Source organism: Sminthopsis crassicaudata, chromosome 2 (assembly GCF_048593235.1).
Source record: "Sminthopsis crassicaudata isolate SCR6 chromosome 2, ASM4859323v1, whole genome shotgun sequence".
Classification (NCBI taxonomy): domain Eukaryota; kingdom Metazoa; phylum Chordata; class Mammalia; order Dasyuromorphia; family Dasyuridae; genus Sminthopsis; species Sminthopsis crassicaudata.
The window spans coordinates 333917314-333938987 of NC_133618.1; the positions used below are offsets into that span (position 1 = coordinate 333917314).

At 34.2% G+C, this 21674-nt stretch overlaps 1 protein-coding gene and 1 pseudogene across 13 annotated transcripts in view; one reads left to right on the top strand and one right to left on the bottom strand.

The window, feature by feature from the left end:
- The window catches only part of GPHN (gephyrin), a 762070-nt gene that overhangs the window by 274646 nt on the left and 465750 nt on the right, over positions 1 to 21674 (top strand). The gene's annotated exons all lie outside the window — the stretch shown is intronic.
- LOC141556103 (PRELI domain containing protein 3B pseudogene) lies at positions 15701 to 20055 on the bottom strand (annotated as a pseudogene).

The window sequence follows — 21674 nt, forward strand, 5'->3', positions numbered from 1 at the left end:
AAAAATCAATGAATTAGGCTTACAACTAAAAAAGCTAGAAAAGAGCAAATTAAACCCCCCCCAATCAAACACTAAACTTGAAATTCTAAAAATTAAAAGGAGAAATCAATAAAATTGAAAGTAAAAAATTATTGAATTAATAAATAAAACTAAGAGTTGGTTTTATGAAAAAACTGACAAAATAGATAAACCCTTGGTAAATTTGATTAGAAAAAGAAAAGAGGAAAATCAAATTGTTAGTCTTAAGAATGAAAAGAGAGAAATTTTCACTAATGAAGAGGAAATTAGAACAATAGTTAGGAGCTACTTTGCTCAACTTTATGCCAATAAATTCGATAACTTAAATGAAATGGAAGAATACCTTAAAAAATATAGCTTGGCCAGATTAACAGAGAAAGAAGTAAATTGATTAAATAGTCCCATTTTAGAAAAAAGAAATAGAACAAGCTATTAATCCACTCTCTTAAAAAAATTTCCAGGACCAGATGGATTTACATGCGAATTCTACCAACCATTTAAAGAACAATTAACTCCAATGCTATATAAACTATTTGAAAAAATAGGGAACGAAGGAATCCTACCAAATTTCTTTTATGACACAGACATGGTACTGATACCTAAAGCAGGTAGGACGAAAACAGAGAAGGAAAATTATAGACTAATCTCCCTAATGAACATTGATGCAAGAATCTTAAATAAAATCTTAGCAAAAAGATTATAGAAAATCATCTCCAGGATAATACATCATGACCAAGTAGGATTTATGCCAGGAATGCAGGGCTGGTTTAATATTAGGAAAACTGTTAGCATAATTGACTATATAAATAATCAAATTAACAAAAACCATATGATTATCTCAATAGATGCAGAAAAAGCATTTGATAAAATCCAACACCCATTCCTATTAAAAACACTAGGAGTATAGGAATAAATGGACTTTTACTTAAAGTAGTCAGTAGCATCTATCTAAAACCATCAGTAAGTATCATAGGTGATGGCAATAAACTGGAACTATTCCCAAAAAAATCAGGAGTGAAACAAGGTGAAACATTTTCACCCTTGCTATTTAATATTGGATTAGAAACACTAGCTTTGGGAACAAGAGATGAAAAAGAAATTAAAGGAATTAGAGTAGGTAATGAGGAAAGCAAATTATCATTCTTTGCAGATGATATGATGGTATACTTGGAAAATCCCAGAGATTCTACTAAAAGTTTTAGAAACAGTCCACAACTTTAGCAAAGTTGCAAGATACAAAATAAATCCACATAAATCATCAGCATTTTTATATATCACTAACAAAATCCAACAGCAAGATATATAAAGAGAAATTCCATTCAAAATAACTCTTGATAGTATAAAATATTTGGGAATCTATCTGCCAAGGGAAAGTCAGGAATTATATGAGGAAAATTACAAAACACTTTCCACAAAAATAAAATCAGATCTAAACAATTGGAAAAATATAAAGTGTTTCTGGATGGGTCGAGTGAATACAATAAAGATGACAATACTAACTAAACCAATCTATTTATTTAGTGCTATACCAAGCAGACTCTTAAGAAACTATTTTAATGACCTAGAAAAAAATAACATCAAAATTCATCTGGAAGAACAAAAGATCAAGAATTTCTAAGGAACTAATGGAAAAAAAAAAATCAAATGAAGGTGGCCTAGCTATAAGTGATCTAAAACTATATTTTAAAGTAGTGATCACCAAAACCATTTGGTATTGGCTAAGAAATAGACTAGTTGATTAGTGGAATGAGTTAGGTTCACAGGACAAAATATTCAATAACTATAGCAATCTAGTGTTTGAAAAACTCAAAGACCCCAACTTTTGGGATAAGAATTCATTATTTTACAAAAGTTGCTGGGAAAATTGGAAATTAGTATAGCAGAAACTAGGCATTGACCCATATTTAATATCATTCACCAAGATAAGCTCAAAATGGGTTCATGATCTAGGCATAAAGAATGAGATTCTAAATAAATTAGAAGAACATAGGATCATTTACCTCTCAGACCTGTGGAGGAGGATGGTATTTGTGACCAAAGAACAACTAGAGGTCTTTATTAATCACAAAATAGAAAATTTCTATTATATTAAATTAAAAAGCTTTTGTACAAATAAAACTAATGTAGACAGGATTAGAAGGGAAATGATAAACTGGGAAAACATTTTTACAACTAAAGGTTCTGATAAAGGCCTCATCTCCAAAATATATAGAAAATTGACTCTAATTTATGAGAAACCAAGCCATTCTCCAACTGATAAATGGTCAAAGGATATGAACAGACAGTTTCAAATGAAAAAATTGAAACTATTTCTAGTCATATGAAAAGGTGTTCCAAATCATTATTGATCAAAGAAATGCAAATTAAGGCAACTCTGAGATATCACTACACACCTGTCAGATTGGCTAAGATGACAGGGAAAGATAATGATTAATGTTGGAGATGTTGGAAAAATGGGACACTGATGCATTGTTGGAGGAGTTGTGAACAGATCCACTTGTAAAAGGCTGAAACTCTTAAAAGGTGTGCTTAAATCAGACAACTGAGCACCTATTGGACAATGATTCTATTAGCATATGTTTGGAAAAATTGCCCTTATTACTGTTTCATGCTGGCTCGATGTTTGGTGTATGCAGATAATGGTAGGAAGGATTAGAGGGTGGTATGAGATGAACCAGACTCACTTTTCAGCAGGACGAGGAGGCAGTTTGACCATCTCCTTTACTTCTCCCCCTAAAGACCAAGGACTTTTACTTATCCTGACTCTGGCTGCTCTTGAGGCCTCCAGGGAGCTAGCCTGGACTTTACATCCAACCATTCTGGAGAGCAATTTGGAATTATGCTCAAAAAGTTATCAAACTGTGCATACCCTTTGATCCAGCAGTGTTACTGCTGGGCTTATATCCCAAAGAAATATTAAAGAAGGGCAAGGGACTTGTATGTATAAAAATGTTTGGGGCAGCCCTTTTTGTAGTGGCAAGAATCTGCCCACCAATTGGAGAATGGCTGAATAAATTGTGGTGTATGAATGTTATGGAATATCATTGTTCTATAAGAAATGACCAGCAGGATAAATACGGAGAAGCTTGGAGAGACATACATGAACTGATGCTAAATGAAATGACCAGAACCAGGAAATCATTATACACTTCAACAATAATACTACATCGTTATGGGCCAGAACTCTTGTACTTAAAACAAGGATTCTTAAAAGTTGTTAAGTCAGTAGAATTGATAAGTACAATGGTTATCTAGTTTAGCATGGTGCTTAATAATTCTCTAAGTTCAGTATGATTGATTTAATCTTACAACAAATAATGGTTTCCTAGTGATATAATAATTGGTTTATACTCGGCATAGAGCATATAAGCTAGGACTCAGATTGGGAGCCAGATTCATTCACTTCATCTCACAGGACCATGGTGGCTGGCCTCCTGTACTTCCCCCACTGAGACCAAGGGCTGTCTAAAAGGCCTTCAAGAAAGCTAGCCGGGATACAAAGAGAAATTCCATTCAAAATAACGGTCGATAGTATAAAATATTTGGGAATATATCTACCAAAGGAGAGTCAGGAATTATATGAGCAAAATTACAAAACACTTGCCACAAAAATAAAGTCAGATTTAAATAATTGGAAAGACATTCAGTGCTCTTGGATAGGCTGAGCGAATATAATTAAGATGACAATACTCCCTAAACTAATCTATTTCTTTAGTGCTATACCAATCAGACTCCCAAGAAACTATTTTAATGACCTAGAAAAAAAAAAACAACAGAATTCATATGGAACAACAAAAGGTCGAGAATTTCAAGGGAAGTAATGGAAAAAAAATTAAGTGAAGGTGGTCTAGCTGTACCTGATCTAGAACTGTATTGTAAAGCAACAGTCACCAAAACCATTTGGTATTGGCTAAGAAATAGACTAGTTGATCAGTGGCATAGGTTAGATTCACAGGGCAAGATAGTAAATATAAATAGCAATCTAGTGTTTGACAAACCCAAAGATCCCAAATTTTGGGATAAGAATTCATTATTTGACAAAAACTGCTGGGAAAACTGGAAATTAGTATGGCAGAAACTAGGCATGTACCCACATTAACACCACATACTAAGATTAGATCAAAATGGGTCCAAGATTTAGGCATAAAGAACGAAATCATAAATAAATTGGAGGAACATGGGATGGTTTACCTCTCAGACTTGTGGAGGAGGAAGGAGTTTGTGAAGAGGGAGAACTAGAGACCATTATTGATCACAAAATAGAAAATTTTGATTACACCAAATTAAAAAGTTTCTGCACAAACAAGGAAGTTACAAATTGGGAAAACATTTTTACAGTTAAAGGTTCTGATAAAGGCCTCATCTCCAAAATATACAGAGAATTGACTTTAATTTATAAGAAATCAAGCCATTCTCCAATTGATCAATGGTCAAAGGATATGAACAGACAATTTTCAGATGATGAAATTAAAACTATTTCCACTCATATGAAAGAGTGTTCCAAATCACTATTGATCAGAGAAATGCAAATTAAGACAACTCTGAGATATCATTACACACCTGTCAGATTGGCTAAGATGACAGGAACAAATAATGATGAATGTTGGAGGGGATGTGGGAAAACTGGGACACTGATGCATTGTTGGTGGAATTGTGAAAGAATCCAACCATTCTGGAGAACAATCTGGAATTATACCCAAAAAGTTATCAAAATGTGCATACTCTTTGACCCAGCTGTACTACTACTGGGCTTATATCCCAAGGAAATACTAAAGAAGGGAAAGGGGCCTGTATGTGCCAAAATGTTTGTGGCAGCCCTTTTCATAGTGGCTAGAAGCTGGAAAATGAATGGATGTCCATCAATTGGAGAATGGTTGGGTAAATTATGGTTTATGAATGTTATGGAATATTATTGTTCTGTAAGAAATGACCAACAGGAGGAATACAGAGAGGCTTGGAGAGACTTACATCAACTGATGCTGAGTGAAACAAGCAGAACTAGGGCATCATTATACACTTCAACAATGATACTGTAGTGAGGATGTATTCTGATGTAAGTGGATATATTCAACATAGAGAAGAGCTAATCGAATTTCCAATTGATCAATGATGGACAGAATCAGCTACATCCAGAAAAGGAACACTGGGAAATGAGTGTAAACTGTTAGCATTGTTTTTTTGTTTGTTTTTGTTTTTGTTTTGTTTCTCTTCCCAGATTATTTTTACCTTGTGAGTACAATCCTTCCTTTGCAACAACAACAACAACAAAATTCGGTTCTGCACATATATATTGTACTTAAGATATATACTATAAGATATTTAATATGTGTGGGAATGCCCGCCATCCAGGGGAGGGGGTGGAAGGAAGGAGGGGAAAAACTCGGAACAGAAGGGAGTAGAAGGGATAATGTTGTAAAAAAAAAAAAAAAAAAAAAATTACCTATGCATATGTACTGCTAAAGAAAATGTTATGATTATAAAAATTACACTACATGATGATCAATTTTGATGGAAGTGGTTCTCATTAGCAATGAAAGGATCCAAATCAGTTCCAAATGATCTGAAATGAACAGAACCAGCTATACCCAGAGAAAGAACACTGGGAAATGAGTATGGACCACAATATAACATTTCCACTCCTTCTATTATTGTTTGCTTGCACTTTTGTTTTTTTCTCCTCAGGTTATTTTTACCTTCTTTCTAAATCTGATCTTTCTTATACAAGATAACTATATAAATATGTATACATATATTGTATTTAACATATACTTTACCATATTTAACATGTATGGGACTACCTGCCATCTAGGGGAGGGGGGGAAGGAGGGGAAAAATTGGAACAAAAGGCTTGGCAATTGTCAATACTATAAAATTATCCATGTATATATGTTGTAAACAAAAGCTATAATAAAAAAAAATGGTAAAGGGTATAATAAAAGATTTACTAAAAAATAAAAGTCATCTATCAAAAGATGGGAAAATTTAAAAAAATTATTTGTTTTAAACTTAAATGCAACATAGGAAAAGAAAATAAACAAAAACATTGTCATATACATGGCAGAACACGAAAGTGTTCAAAATATAAAGCAATAAATGTCCAAAGAAAAGGGAAAAAAAGATGAAAATAGTACTAATAATGAAGCATGTTACTCATTTCTCGACTCACAGATTATGGACTTAAGAGTTAAAAAGCAGAAAAAAAATTTTGGATTTGACTTCCATAGGGATTGGTACTTAGTTATGCTTATTTTTAAGAGGATTGTTTTTGTTTTGTTTTATTATTGTTAATTTTTTCCTCTTATTTGTTTTTAATAAATGTAAGGATTGGGGGAAAGAAATAGTAATGGTGATTTTTTAAAAAGTAGAAGAAAATACAAAAGGATGTTCATAGAAACATTTTTTAAAACTATACAAAAAAGTATTCAAAAGGAAGAGCAGAAAATAAAACACTTGGAAATAATGGGTTTAATATATTGTATAGTATATTCTACAAGTTTTAGTTCAGTTTTAAGTTATGAGATTAGTTATGAGAGAAAACCTTAATTACTGATAATATTATAATATTCCCTCAGGTTAGCAAGGAAGGGCACTGATGGGAATAGCCCAGCCTTACAATATTAGCTCCTGTAGAGGTCTTAGGAAATCCTACCTTACCATATTCAATCAGAAAGCTGAGGCGCAATGTCAAAACCCTAATATTAAATTCCCCCTATTAGTCTGCTGATGGCTCACACCAGTTTTGCTGAATTTCTTTTGAGATTAAGCCTTCCATGGTGTTCTGCCTCATGGTGTCTTTCTTCTCACTCACTCTCCCATGCCTCGTGGTGTCTTTCTCTCTGTTATAGCTAACTAACTCTTTTAAGGCACTACCTCTATGGATTTGGCCTATCAGTCAATAACATACTCCCACTTCATGGCATATTCCCTTTCTCCTGGTCAGATGTAAGTTCTACTAGGAAACTTGTCTTTTCTCTTGTTAATTATTAAAACCCTTTTCCTTGCTAACTATATGCTTTCCCAAATCTATGTCATATTTACCATGCCTGGTGTCTATTTTCCCCCTTCATTGTGTCTGTAACCTCTATTCATAAATTCCCTTTTGGCAAAGAGAGCACCATTGTGAATTATTCACATTTGTCTTACACCTTGCCCCTTGTATTTTGAAATAGGAATTGCTACTATCAATTAGTATTGTTTTTTTTTTTCTTTTTTTAAAAGTCAGTAGTATAGAATAAAGATTTAGTGATTCTCATATTCTCTCTTTTTGTTTCTTATTTTGTATTTTATTTTTGTCTTAAAAATAAATAAATGATGGAAATGTACAGTAAGGGAAAGGCTCTCAAATACAAAATAGTCCTCCCAAATGGGCTTGAATAGCTCCACTGTGTATGAAAAAATCATTCAAACAATGGATTTGACTCAAAAGTTCAGACTTCATTCATTCTCAGCCACTTATCTCCAAAAGGAGATAGAAACCTAAATTGCTTAATTTGAACTCATTGCCCTAAAATAAAAGGTGGAGTGTCTTAATGAGAGAAAGGACCCTTGAAACTAAAAAGATTGCCAAAATTTAGACAAGTTACATATATCTCTTCTACCTCCTGTTTAGAAATGACAAATAACCTTGGAGCTGGAACTCTGAGGAAGTCAATAAAAGAGATTTTTTGTCAGTCCTATACTAAGGGTACAGTACATCTTCCTCTCCAGCAAGAGTACTTCACTATCTCCTGAAAAGGGCTTTGCCTTTAAGTGACCTACCCAGCCTATTGTAGCAGCACACCAATCTGTCTACCACAGTTTGCTAGTAGGTACTGATGGGCAGAGTAGCCTGCCCAGGTAATTTCAATAGTCATTGCCTGATGAAAGCATAATCTGCCTGACTCTATCTAGCAAAAGCAAAGTTCTACCTAGTCCAGCATAGCAGTTGCTAAGGCTAATCAGAAGTCAAAACAATTAAGCAACTTACTTTACCTAACCCAGCAACAAATAAGTCCTTCAATTAAGAGACCATGATTTTTATAAGGTTAAAGCCCATTCATATCTGGCTTTACACATTCCACAACTGCATGACTTTGGGGAAATCACTTTACTTGTGCTTGTTTCAGTTTCCTTATCTGTAAAGTGATATAATTATATATCTATCTCCCAAGGTAGTTGTAAATTTCAAAGAGATAGTTTATAAAATGTTAATTATTATTACTTAAAATCCTAAACCTTTCTAACATAGCCTTCAATTGTGATAAGGAAAAACAATGAAAAACTATTTGATACTCTGATTTATTCAATCAGTTTGTATATATATCCTAGTAGTCCAAAGTCTATCTGCTGGGAATAGAATGCTTACTTGTTTGTTCTCCATAGTCTTCATTCTTTTTTTCTTTTCATAAAATACTTTGTTTTAATCAACCAAGATTCATTAATCAGTCTATGGAGAGAAAGGAGGCAGCTGATCTACCCATATCCTTTGATCTTATTCCCTTGTCTTACCTGCTAGGCAACAGGTGGCAGTCCATCTCCCATAACTCCAATTTTATTTCCTTAATATGCTGCCATAGGAGAGGAGCTAACAAATATTTATTGGGATTGTATTGCTCATATTAAAAAAAAAATTGTCTTTAAGAGCAATCTCCATCTTGACTTTGGGGCCAGTCCCTTGTGGCCATTCTACCAACAGATTTCTGCTGGGTATTTTTAAATAAACTTAATTTTTTTTTTCTAATCCTGGATTTTGCCTGTTTATTCAGGGTAAAGACAAAATTTTCTTTTTGACAAAAACATAGCATTTTCATCCCCAACTTATAGACCCCCCCTCTTAAGAGTTCCACTTTTTTGCCACCTCAAAAAAGCTATAAACATTTTTAAACTTCCTTAGTATTTGTTTTCTTTAGTCCTAATGCCTCCTCTTCATCTTCTCTCTAATTCCTTAGATCCTTCTTCTCTTCCTCTCCTCTTTTCATGTTGAATGAAATAGATTTTTGTATGCAATTCTTTGTATGCTTATCTATCTTCTTTTTCCTAGTTTAAATGAGAATTAAAGTTCGAATGTCAGCCATTCCACCACCACCACATTTACCCCTCCTTGTTGGTATAAATATCTATTTGTGCTCTCCAGTTATATAAAATTATTTTCTCTAATCTTCCTTTCTCCCCCTTCCTACTCACTAAATTCCTCTTTCCCTATCTTTCCATTCTTAAGATCAAGACATATGGAACCAATCCCGAGCTTTGTCTAATTATATTCTTTCTGTGAATTCTGAGGAAGATAAGATTCTTAGGAGATATACATATCATTTCTCCACATTCGAATTAAGCAGTTTATCTGTGTTTATTCTGTTTTTCATTATTTATTCATCTTTAACTTTTTATGCTTTTCACTCATGTTTCACTGCAACTCTGATCTTGTCATGAAGAATACTTAGAATCTTCTGTTTCTTTAAAGATCCTTTTTTTCCCTTGTACCATTATACTCCATTTTGTTGGGTAAGTTATTTTTGACTGTAAGCCCATTTCTTTTGTCTTCTCAAAATCCATTTTTCAAGTTCTTTCCTCCTTTAAAGTGGTGATTGCTAAAACTTCTGTCATTCTACTGTGAATTCTTTCTTCTTGACTGCTTACAATATTTTTTTCTTTGAGCTAGAAGCTCTGGATTTTAGCTATAATGTTTTTGGGTTTTCATTTGGGGATTTTATGAAATGGCCAATTCTGTTAACATTGTGCCTACTGCTTGCAAGAGATCTGGGAAGTTTTCTTTTAAGATTTCTTGAAGTAGGATGTCTAGTCTCTTTTTTTGGTCATTGAATTCCGATAATTTAATGATTTTTTTTTCTTGATCTGTTTTCTATGTCAGTTGTTTTTGTTATATCTTATATTTTGCTCCATGTTTTTCAGTCTCTTGATTTTGTTTTAATATTTCTTGTTACCTTATGGAGTCATTGGCTTCTGTTTTCTCCATTCTAATTTTCATAGAGTTTGTTTTGGGGCAAGTTTAGTACTTCTTGTGCCAAGCTGTTCATTCCCTTTCCAATTCTTTATTCCTCAGCTCTCATTTCTTTTTCAGATTTTTCCTCAGCACTTTCTTTTAATTTAGAAAAACATTTTTAATTCTTATTTAAAAAAAAATTTGTTTTTTTCTCTTCCAGAAATTCTGGTTAAATTTTTGTCAAGGAGTGTGTGTGTGTGTGTGTGTGTGTGTGTGTGTGTGTGTGTGTGTGTGTGTGTTTGTGTTTTAAGACAGTGTTTGTAGATGTTGTGGAGTCATTCTCTTCTGCATTTGTGTCTTGAGCATCTTTGCCACCATAATTGCTCACCAAGATGTGGTCTTTAAAAAAAAAAAAAAAAAATCTCCCATTTCTAACAACCTAATTCCTGACTTGCCTCTTAATGTTAGGGCTAGCCTTTATACATGTTTGAAGTAAAGGTCTGAGCTGGTTCTTTTATTGCTTTCTTTGAATATTGAGTTTTATGCTGTGCTCTCTGCTTTCAAAAGGATCTGCTCCAGAGTAAAGTGTGGTTACTATCGCGTAATCTGAGCTCTGAAAGTTCCTGACCTCGTTCTGGATCTATACAAACGTAGACTTTCTCTACCAGCTGTAAAGTTCTTTTGATTCAGACTGGCTTAACTATAGGCTTCCTTTTTGTCTAGATGTCACTACTTTTGTTTTTCCTGTGCCATCTGGGCTACATTTCTTCTAGATCCTACTTTGTGCATGAGGGCTAATTTATATCACGGTTGCAGCAACCTAAAACTTATTGCTTTCTCAGTATACAGAAAAGGGCCTCCTTACCTATGTATAGACTCTCTTCTCATTGACTCCAAGATAGATCTGCCTCCCAGGACTGGATAATAAGCAACAAAACTGCCAATTGGTCATTTTCCCCATCAAAATATTTCAGAATGGATCTAAAAATATCACAGTGTGGGCCTGGGATCTCTTTTATGCTAATGTGCAGGTTTTCTTTGTGTACTGGAGCACTGCATATAGCTTCATTCCTACCTCAATCCTGTCTCTTATGCCTGTAGAACTCTTTCTATTTCCCTATGCTGTGCAAGGCAGGACAACACCCTAGCTGTAATGGCCATATTATCAGTGGGGTTTTCTTAAAGATACTGGAGTGGTTTGCCTCTTTTCCTTCTTCAAAGGATTAAGACAAAAAGAGGTTGGTTATGTGACTTGCCTGAGGGTCATGATAATTAATAAGTGTCTGATGCTGGATTTAAATTCAAGTCTTCTCAACTCTAAGCTTAGCACTCTATACACTAAGCCATCTTAGTGGCAATATTAAACCTTGCATTCTACTTTTTCTTATTTTCTTATTTATGATTCCTACTATTTCTTATTCTCTGAGATTCTAGACCTTTTATTTTCCATATGAATTTTGCTGTTATTTTATTTGTCTAAGAAGTAACTCCATGGTAATTTGATTAGGATAGAAATAAATATTATTTATTATAACAGGGGAGCTCCATCCCCGAAGGTCTTGTTTTGCATGTGTTAGAAATCTGCTTGACACACTGAAATTCAGGTATCAGGAAAAGTTTATTGTAGAGTTAAATATAGAAGCAAGACAAGTTTTATGCTTTTAGTTTATATCACAGTTCCCTCAGAAAACGGAGTGGATTGATCAGTTTTCATTTGGATTACATCATCCTTTACATGTTACTTCTAAGCATGTCCCCCTCCTTCCTCATACATCACATATTCTGTTAATGAGGGGTATGTCAGCTTATATGTATGAGGCTTATTAAGCAAATGCAATAAAGAAAAACCTTTTCTGGTTCATTGACCCTGATCAGTTCAAATCAGTTTGTAGTCTAAACTTCTTGATGAGAAATTTGTAGCCAAGTTAGTTTCTCTTTGTGAAAGCTCATTGGTCACTGATACTTACTATCTTATGTTACCTTGAAGTTTACAACATTCTGTGGAAACCTAACTTTTCCGTATTTCTCACATATTGAAGCCACCAAGAAGCAATAACAGTGGGTTGTTTTAATTCTTTAATTCAGTTGTTGGGGATAGTTATATTATTATTTTTATTTTTTTTCCTGAGGCAGTTGGGGTTAAGTGACTTGCCCAGAATCACACAGCTAGGAAGTGTTAAGTGTCTGAGGTCAAATTTGGACTCCTGACTTAAGGGTTGGTGCTCAATCTTCTGTGCCACTTAGCTGCCCCTTCTATTGCCTTCTAAAAGGGGGGGGGGGGACAACACTATAAAGGAAGAATAGGAAGGAAGGAATTTGAAATGAATTCAACCACATAAACATGTTATACTTATTATTCATTTATTTTATCAGGAGAATTTTAGGTAGTCTAGTAATTTCCCATTTTTATAGAGGAGAAATGAGTCAGAGTGGTGTAATGGAAAACTGCTGAATTTGGGGTCAGAGGATTTAAGTCCAAATCTTGGCTCTGATTCCCAGACTCATGGCCTTAGGCAGATAATCTTGGCTTATGTATCTGGGCCTCAGATTCCTTGTCTATAAAATGGGGACAATAAAAAGCATGTACCTCCCATGGTTATATAAAGATCAAATGAGATGATATTTGAGAAGCTCTTTTTAAATCTTAAAACACTCTATAAATGCTAGCTAGTTATCTTTATCATCATTATCATCACTATTCTGGATGAACATCTCATTCCATTCTTATTTCAGGCTTAAACCACCACATGACTAGCCTGAGTTAGTCCCAGCCCATTAGAGTTTATATGATTATCAATCAAATTATTCTTTGTTTGCACCTTATGAGTTCTCCCTATCAGTGTTCACCTTTCTGCTCATTTGCAGTACTATAAGAACAAGAAGAATCATAGGGCTATACCAATAATTAGTCTAAGAATAAGATAGAAGAATAAGTGTGGTTTGGCAGATCTTCATTTTATGACTAGATCTTTGTTTTTTTGACCTTACATATAAATGATATCATTGAACTTTGCAGCTCAAATCTAATCTAAATAAAGATATGGGAAGGTGGAAAGGAATAATAATAATAATAGTTAACATAATACTAGTACCTGTGCTATGCCAGCCACTTTATTACATACTTCACAAATACTATCTTATTTCATCCTCACAGAACGTAGGACTCATCCCTATTTTTTCTTAATCCTATTACACAGATGAGGAAACTATAGCAAACAGAAGTTGAATGACCTGTCTGAGGTCATATAGCCAATAAGCTTCTGAGGCTATATTTGAACTCAAGTCTTTCTGACTCCTGTATTTTATCCATTGCCACCTTGCCATCTGGAAGAAAATGACTTAAGATCAAGCCATATATTGTTTGTGACTTAAGAGTATTCTTAGTGAGAGTCAAATAGGTTCTCCCTGCCTCTAAGTTGTTTTGACACTGCTCCTAGAGGCAGAGCAATACTTTTCAATATGTCTTTCTATACTAGGCAGTACAGGGTCTCTAGCCAGTAAATATAAATAAAAACACTATGTTATCATTCTCAATCCAATTTCCAAATTTGCCTTGCTTTTGTATTTATTTGATATTACCATTATTTTTTCAGGCACCCAGTTTCTTTGATTCTGCAATCTCACTCTTCCTTATTCACATTCAATTTCCAGGCCTGCCTCCAAAACAAATCTCATATCTAATGCTTTCTTTCCATTGTCTAGCATAAATCCACATCATCTCATACCTATTAGATTGTCTAATATGACAGAAAAGGAAAATAATAAATATCAGAGGAGATAAGGAAAATGGGTAAACTATTATATTGTTGATGGAGTTACCAAATGGTCTAAACATTCTGGAGAACAATTTTTAAAAGAGCCCAAAGGGCTCTTTTAGGCAGAGAATTGAAAACTGAGGGGATGTCTTTGAAATGTGGAATAGTTGCATAAGTTTTGGCATATGGTTGTGATGAAATACTATTGTGCTATAAGAAATTACAAGCAGGATAGTTACAGAAAAGCATGGGAAGACTTATCTAAAGTTATATAAATTGAAATGAATAGAAATGAGAATATTTGTGTGTTAGGAGATTCTTACAGTGCTAAGTCACTGGAATGGATATAATTATCTAATTTAGCATGGTACTTAACAGTTCTCTAGTTCAGTAATGTATTTACTAGAATTCCATGAGATTCACACCTTTAAGAGAGTATACTTTTAAGGCACTCCCACAAGCTCAGGAAGTACCCACAAGCCTATTTTCTGGGAGGATATAAAAAGCCAGGAATCAGTCAAGGAGAGAACTTCCCGGGAGAACTTCAGGAGACTTAGAAGGAGACGACTTTGGAAGATTCATAACTAGGATTGATATCTGGGAAACCCACAATCCCACACTCTTGGAGGCGGAGTCAGATTCATTCCAACTGGCTAGAGACATTCAGACAAGAGCTCTCTGGGAATCAAGAAGAGAGGAAGGCCTCCAGAGAACTAGCCGAGCCCCAAGTGAAGAAGATAAGATTTGGAAAAAGACAGTAAGACTTTAATTCCTGGCTGCATTTTGGGATTATTGAACTAAACTGAAACTAAGGTTGCCTCCAGAAGCTCCCTAAGAAACCTGCCCCCAGAGAACGATTACAATCTAGAGAAACAGAACATTACATTTGTATATTGTAACAGCAATATTATAACAATGATCAATTGTAAATCATATGACTTAGAATGAAAAAATGTTATCTACCTCCAGAGAGAGAACTTATGTACTCTGAATGAAAATTGAAGCATAAATTTTTTTCACTTAGCTTTTCTTTTTTTTTTTTTTCCCAACATGGCTGATATGGGAAAGTTTTGCATAATTTCACATTTGTTGTTTATAGCATATTGTTTGCCTTTTTAATAGGTGGAAGAGGGTCTGGAAGGAGGAAGAAAATTTGGAATTCAAATTTTTTTATAAATAATTGTATAAAATTAAGTTAATTGAAAAAAATGTTTTTCAAAGGTAGAGCTCCAATGCCACCTTCTATAGAAAGCATTCATTTTCCTTCCCTGCTATCAATCATCATAACTCTCCTCCTCTTTCTGATTAAACTGCTTGGGAGAAGGCATGTATAACTTTTCTTTTTTATTCCTTTGCAGTTTGGCTTCTAACATCATCATTTGATTGAAATAACTTTTCCCCAAAGTTATCAATGTCCTCTTCTTTTTGTTTTTTGTTGTGTTTTGTTATACTGGGAGTCATTTCACTTTAATGATAGTGTTCACTACAAAGATATTATTTAAGTGTCAATTTAGAATGCCATAGTTATTCAAAGTCAATTATTTTTGTACAAATAAAGATTTGCATTTGTTTTCATTCTTTCCAAACAAAGTTCCTAAAACTGTTCAAGCAATCATGCTAGAAAAAGTAGTTCTGCTTCATTCTGGAGTTTGTCCAAAACCAAGTAGTCTCATTTTAATTAAGTGCAGTAAAATTCAATCTTAAAGGAGATTCAGCATACTATTTTCTGGTCAAGGTATTTATTTGAAATATCCTTAAATCTTCAGATATTGGAAATGTAATATTACATGATATTTTCAGGTAAAATTAATTCCAATTGATCCCATATGTTTGGAAGCCCTATACCTTTTCCTTTTTTTCCCATCAAAACTTGTAGTTTTTCTCCAAGATAACTGAATATACAAGATAACTATTATACAGATAGGCCTCTTAAGTACCAAATAAGAATAAATGTGTCACCAGTTTGTAGAGGCCCTAATGGATCTATTAATGTTTCATATAGTCATTATCATTTCTCTAAAAATGCTGCTACAGCCATAGGTCTTCTTGTGCTTTCTCTTGCTGAAACAGTCAACTCTTCGGTCTCAGCATTTAATTTGTTAATTACCCACTCCATTGCTTCATGGCCTTTATTAGCATTAGATGATATTGTACTTTCCATCAGTTCTTCTAGATAATTGCTGTGGCACTCTCCTTCACAGTGGTTATGGTGGACTTAAGCTGTTTCCTTTCCTCTATGGGACCAACTACATAATTTTCCTGCCTATAAGTTTTGGTTCTTGCTGTACTGAAAATTAATTTTATAGTAGAAGGCATGTCTCACTCTGAGCTGAGAAGTCCATGGCTATGTAGTTTCCCAGTGTCTTTCTCACAAATCAGATCCAAGTAGATTTGGATTCATAGTATTTGGATGTTTTTGCATAGCAGCTGTTGTTAACTGTTTCCCATGGTTGGTTGGAAATATGTTCTTTATGTTCAAATCTTCATGCTAACAGTAATAAGCACTATATCTGCCTGGTACTAAGGCACAAAAGAGAAAAAGAAGTGACACATCCTTTTGCCAGACAAAACACATGGATGTGGAAAGGCTCAATGACCTCTTAATTGCCACATTTAATAACTTATTCTCACTCCATCCTTATTTATACTTTGACAATGTCAAACACTCTTTTCTCATGGATATTTTTTCCCTAGAGTTTTTTTTTTTTCCTTTAAACATTATTCTCTTCTGGTTCTCCTCTATTGTTGGCACAGTTTTAAAGCCAGCTAAGAGGATATTCTTAGCTAAGGTTCAGTGTTGGGACAAAATTAGGTACCCATGAGCCATTGAATGTTTAAAAGAGGAGGTTTACTTTGCTCTAACACAACAAAAATATACAGCAAGGATTCAGTGACACTCATCTTTGAGTGCCACACATTAGCTTTGGTAGGTGCAGTTTCCCTAACTTACTGAAATTGATCTGATCAGCAGGTCTAAAAGATATAATTTATATGATCATAGGCCCTCCACCAAGTTTGAGAGGCACAAAGTTCACATGACCTGGTCTATTTTATTGACTCTAGACCTCGAAGTTGCATTGAAGAAGCTGGGGAATCAGATAACTTGGGAAAAGTAAGCTTCACTAGGAAAGCCCCTAGGAAAACAAAGACTAAAAGAAGTTGTGTGGTGGTTATATGTATGGGGAGGAAACTGTGAAAAGATAAGAAAAGCTGGACAAGAAACTTATGCCTTACTATATTCTTCTGTCTACCTGTTTTGTTACTTTTTAATCTTCCCATTGACTTTAATCCAATCCCCTACAGTTTAGTAGGTGTCCCCCAAGGGTCTGTCATGCTCCCTCTTCTCTTCACCTTTTATATTATTTCATATACTGATCTTATCAATTTCCATGGACTAAATTATCATCTAAATAAATTATCACAGATGATTCTTAAATCTCTTTTCTAATTATTGGTCATTTGCCTTTATCTCAACTGCATTGTTCTTCTTGAAATCTTGCAGTAGTTATTCTTCTTACACCCACCAGCTAACTTTCTACATTAGGATTGCATTTTTACATTGCTACTACTAATTTTTATATCGCTATGTCATTTAAACTACCCCTTTTTTTCATTGTCCTGTGACACTGTGTGTACAGAATATCTGAGAGTAAATTAGAGAAATCTTGATAGCCATTCAGTCTAAGAAGCCTCATCCAAACCAAATATTCCCTTTTGTACTTTAGCTTTACTTCTTCATTCAGAAAGATAATCTCACTACTATATAAAATTGAAAGGGTAATTTTTTTCCCCAGACAGTTCAGCCAGAGGAATAATTCTCCACTGCTTTTGAAAATTTAGTCCAAAGCTACTTGTCTGTGTGGTATTTTTGTGTCTTACAGATTAGTATTCTACTTTTTTGTGGGGAGGGGAGCTGAGGCAATTGGGGTTAAGTGACTTGCCCAAGGTCATACAACTAGGAAGTGTTGAGTGTTTGAGGTCAGATTGGAACTCAGATCTTCCTGACTTCAGGGCTGGTGCTCTATCTACTGCATCACCTAGCTGCTCCTCTACCCTTTTTTTTTTTTATTGTTATTCTCTCTCTCTTTATATTCAATTGCTTGGCTATAATTCTTTCATTCCATTCTACTTTCTTTGATATGTCTTAAATGTATTTATTTTATATTGCATAGCAGTTTAGGCCTCAGTATAATCAAGTTAAAACTTAGACAATTCAACTTTTACTATGCAGAATAACCTATGCTTAAGTACCAGGACTACAAAGACAAACACAGAAATAGTTCACATATAGATATTATATATCTCTAGGGAGATAGAAAAAGAAAAATCTAGTGCAAAAACAAATTGGGGAGAGCAATTGATAAAGTACAGGAAGACAAAGAGAAAATGTTTTCCAGACTTGGGAGACAGTCAAATGTATAAGCAGGGTAGCAGGAGATAAAAAGTCAATTTCAGGTGGCTATTTAGTTTTTTAAGGGTGCGAGAGAATCATTCATATTTTTAGGCATTAGGGAAGAAAGATTAGGTAAAGAGACATTGTAAGTGATAAAAGAATTTTTTTTAATAGGCAACATCTCAAAAGAGACAATGTATTTTTGAAAGCAACAAATGGGTGGGACTGGCTTTGGCAAAGTTAAAAACCATCTCTTTCTCAGAGACTAAAGAATAAATTACGGTGTGAAAGACAGTTTGGGGGGCACAGAATAAAGGAGAAAGTCGTTTAAAGACAAATGGCCTCAAATTTTTAGAAAAAGAAGGAGGGAAAGGAGAGATGTTTTAGGGAATTTGAATAGAAAAGAGAATCTGAGAATAGCTACTTTGGGGAAGAAGATAGTTAACCACAGTAAAATAAAAGGCTTGCCATTTAGCAGTGAGGGTTCAGTTGGGTTAGATACACATTTGTAATGGACCTGTTCAGTATGATTGTTTGATTTTTTCCTAGTAAGATTCAAAGAGGAAATCTTTGTCTTTGAACTTGGAATTTGCTATGCCTATATTACCTCACCCCTGTTTGAAAAGGATGCATTAATTATTTCTCCCTTTCTTCCCTCCTCAAGAGAGCAAGTAATAAGCATGCTGATATAGGTTATAAGTGTATAATCCTTTTAAATATATTTCTATATTAGTCATGTTTTAAGAAAATCAATATAAAAGGGAAAAACCATGAAGAAGAAAGCAACAAAGTAAAAATAGTATGCTTTGATCCATATTCAGTTTCCAAAATCTATTGTCTTGCATCAGTATATTGCTGAGAAGAATAGAGCCTGTCATGATTGATTATCATATAATCTTGCTGTTATAATGTACAATGTTCTCCTAGTTCTGTGTACTTCACTCAGCATCAGTTCATTTAAGTCTTTCCAGGCTTTTCTGAAATCAGTCTGTTCATTTCTTATAGAACATTAGCGCACTGGGGAAGAAAGATTATTCCTTTGCATTCAAATAGCACAGCTTATTCAGCCATTCACCAATTGATAGGCATCCATTCAATTTCCATTCTTTGCTACCACAGAAAGAGCTGCTACAAACATTTTTCTTAGGGGGTCTTTTCCTTCCTTTTATTATCTTTTTGGGATGTAGACTTAATAGTGGCACTGATAGATCAGAAGATATGCACAGTTTGATAGCCTTTAGGCATAGTTCCAAATTTCTCTTCAGAATGGCTGGATCAATTCACGAGTCTACCAACATGTATTATTATGCCAATTTTCCCACAACCCCTCCAACATTTATCATTATTTTTTCCTGTCATCTTAGACAATCTGATAGGTATAAGATGGCATCTCAGAGTTGTTTTGATTTCACATTTCTCTAATCAATAAGTAAATTAGAGCATTTTTTTCATATGTCTATAGATGGCTTTAATTTCATCATCTGAAAATGTCTGGTCATATCCTTTGACTATCAATTGGGGAGTTTCTTGCCTTTTTGCATTTGATTGTAAAAATGTCATGCCCTAATATATGGTTAATTTTTGTGTAAGTGCCACTGTACCATGTATCACTGAGAAAAAGGTATATTCCTTTTTATCCCCTTTAACTTTTCTTCAGAGGTTTATCATACCTAACTGCTAAAATTCTATTAATCTCCTTAACTTCTTTTTTGTTTATTTTGTGGTCAGATTTATCTAATTCTAAGAGAGAGATCTTAAGATCCCCAACTAGAATAGTTCTGCTATATATTTCTTCCTGACATTCATTTACTTTCTCTAATAGTACCCTTTGGCAAGATGTAGTTTCCTTCTTTATCTCTTTTAATTAGATTTGGTTTTTGCTTTGTCTGAAGTCAGGACAAAGGGGCCTCCTCTGATGATCTGGGTTATGGCTCCTGCTAGATTCCTTGCACCTACCTGCACTTTGCCATGCTCCCCTTTTACCCAAAGTGAAACAGAACTTCGCAGAAGTCCTTCTTAATTATCTTAACCTGGAAAAATTTTCCACAGTGTGTTTTTTTTTTTTTATGATTTAGAGGCTTGATTTTGTGTTGTTTCTCAGGGAAGCTGGAGAGAACTCAGGCAACTTCCTGATTTCTCTGCATCATCTTTTCTCAGTTCCACCTTTAAAATCTTTTAAAACCAAATTTAAATGTCACATTCTTTGTCTTTCCCAATCCTCCCTATTGGAATAACTTCTGCTTAAACTCTCACATGTCATTCTGTATTTAATTATTATTTTGTATTGTAAAGTAATTACATATATGTCACATTCACCTATTAGATTCTAAGCTACTTTCTCCACACAGCTGCCAAATTCCCCTTCTCAAAAAGTTTTAGTAGCTCCCTGCTGTTTCTAGGATAAATAGGAAACATACTAGGTGTTATTAAAAGCCCCTTGTAATCTGATTCTGAACCTACTTTCCAGATTGATTTCATAATAACCGCTCAACTCTCCTCCACCCAACCACACCATATTTTGCATTCTAGTCAAACAACACTATTTAAGCTTGCTCTCAAACATGGCATTCTACCTTCATCTCAGAGAAAGTTAAGTAGTAATAAGGAAGATCTAGAAAGGTTTCTTGCAGAAGAGTAGGATAGAAATGAGGAATAAGAGAATTTCAAGTATTGTAGATATTCAAAAGAAATGCAGTCAAGAGAGTGTATGTCTGATGGGAGGGATAGCAAGGAGAACAGAGTCATTAGATTGTGGAGTATGTGGAGAGGATTAGGATATAGGGAGACAGGTTATGAAGCGGTTTTAAAAAACCAGGATTTTATTGATCATTAAATTAAAATGAACTTGAAAAGGCTGATGAATTTGGAGAGCAAATTGTTTAAAGGCTGTTGATGTGAGTAGGGTGAAGATTTTAGTACAGATACTGTACTCTGAAAAAGACAAGAGTAACTCTAAAACAAGTAAGGACATTAGACAACGCATGTTTGTATTCCCTCAAAGATGAAAGATCAAGTCCACATATGAAAATAGTTCCTTAACTCCCATCACTGTGATTTTCATTTTCACTCAACCTTCAACTGGAATGTTTGTATCTTAGATCTCACTGTCATCCATAATCGTTCCTACATGACAATGAATCCTAAAATTCCCCCCTCTCATAATAATCTTCTTTATCTCTTTACTTTTGCCTCATTTCTCCTAAACCTATTCATTTTCACTCATTTTTAATACCACTATTGTATATTGTGTGAAGGACTATTCTAATCCTACTATTTTCCAGACTGCTGAACAATTTTCCTAGCAATTTTTGTCAGATAAGAATCCTTTCCAATTCAGCTGAAATCTTTGAGTTTGACATGCACTATTCTATTGTATTTCCTTCTGTGTCTCATTTCCCTCATGTGTCCTACTGATTATCCTTCAGTACCAAATCATTTTAGTGATCATTGCTTTGCAGTACAATGACCAGGCTCTTTACCTCATTTCATCCTACTTTTTTTCATTATTACCCTTGATATTCTTAACCTTTTATTGTCATATATTAATTTCATTACTATTTCCCTATAAATATAAAATATTACTAGAGGA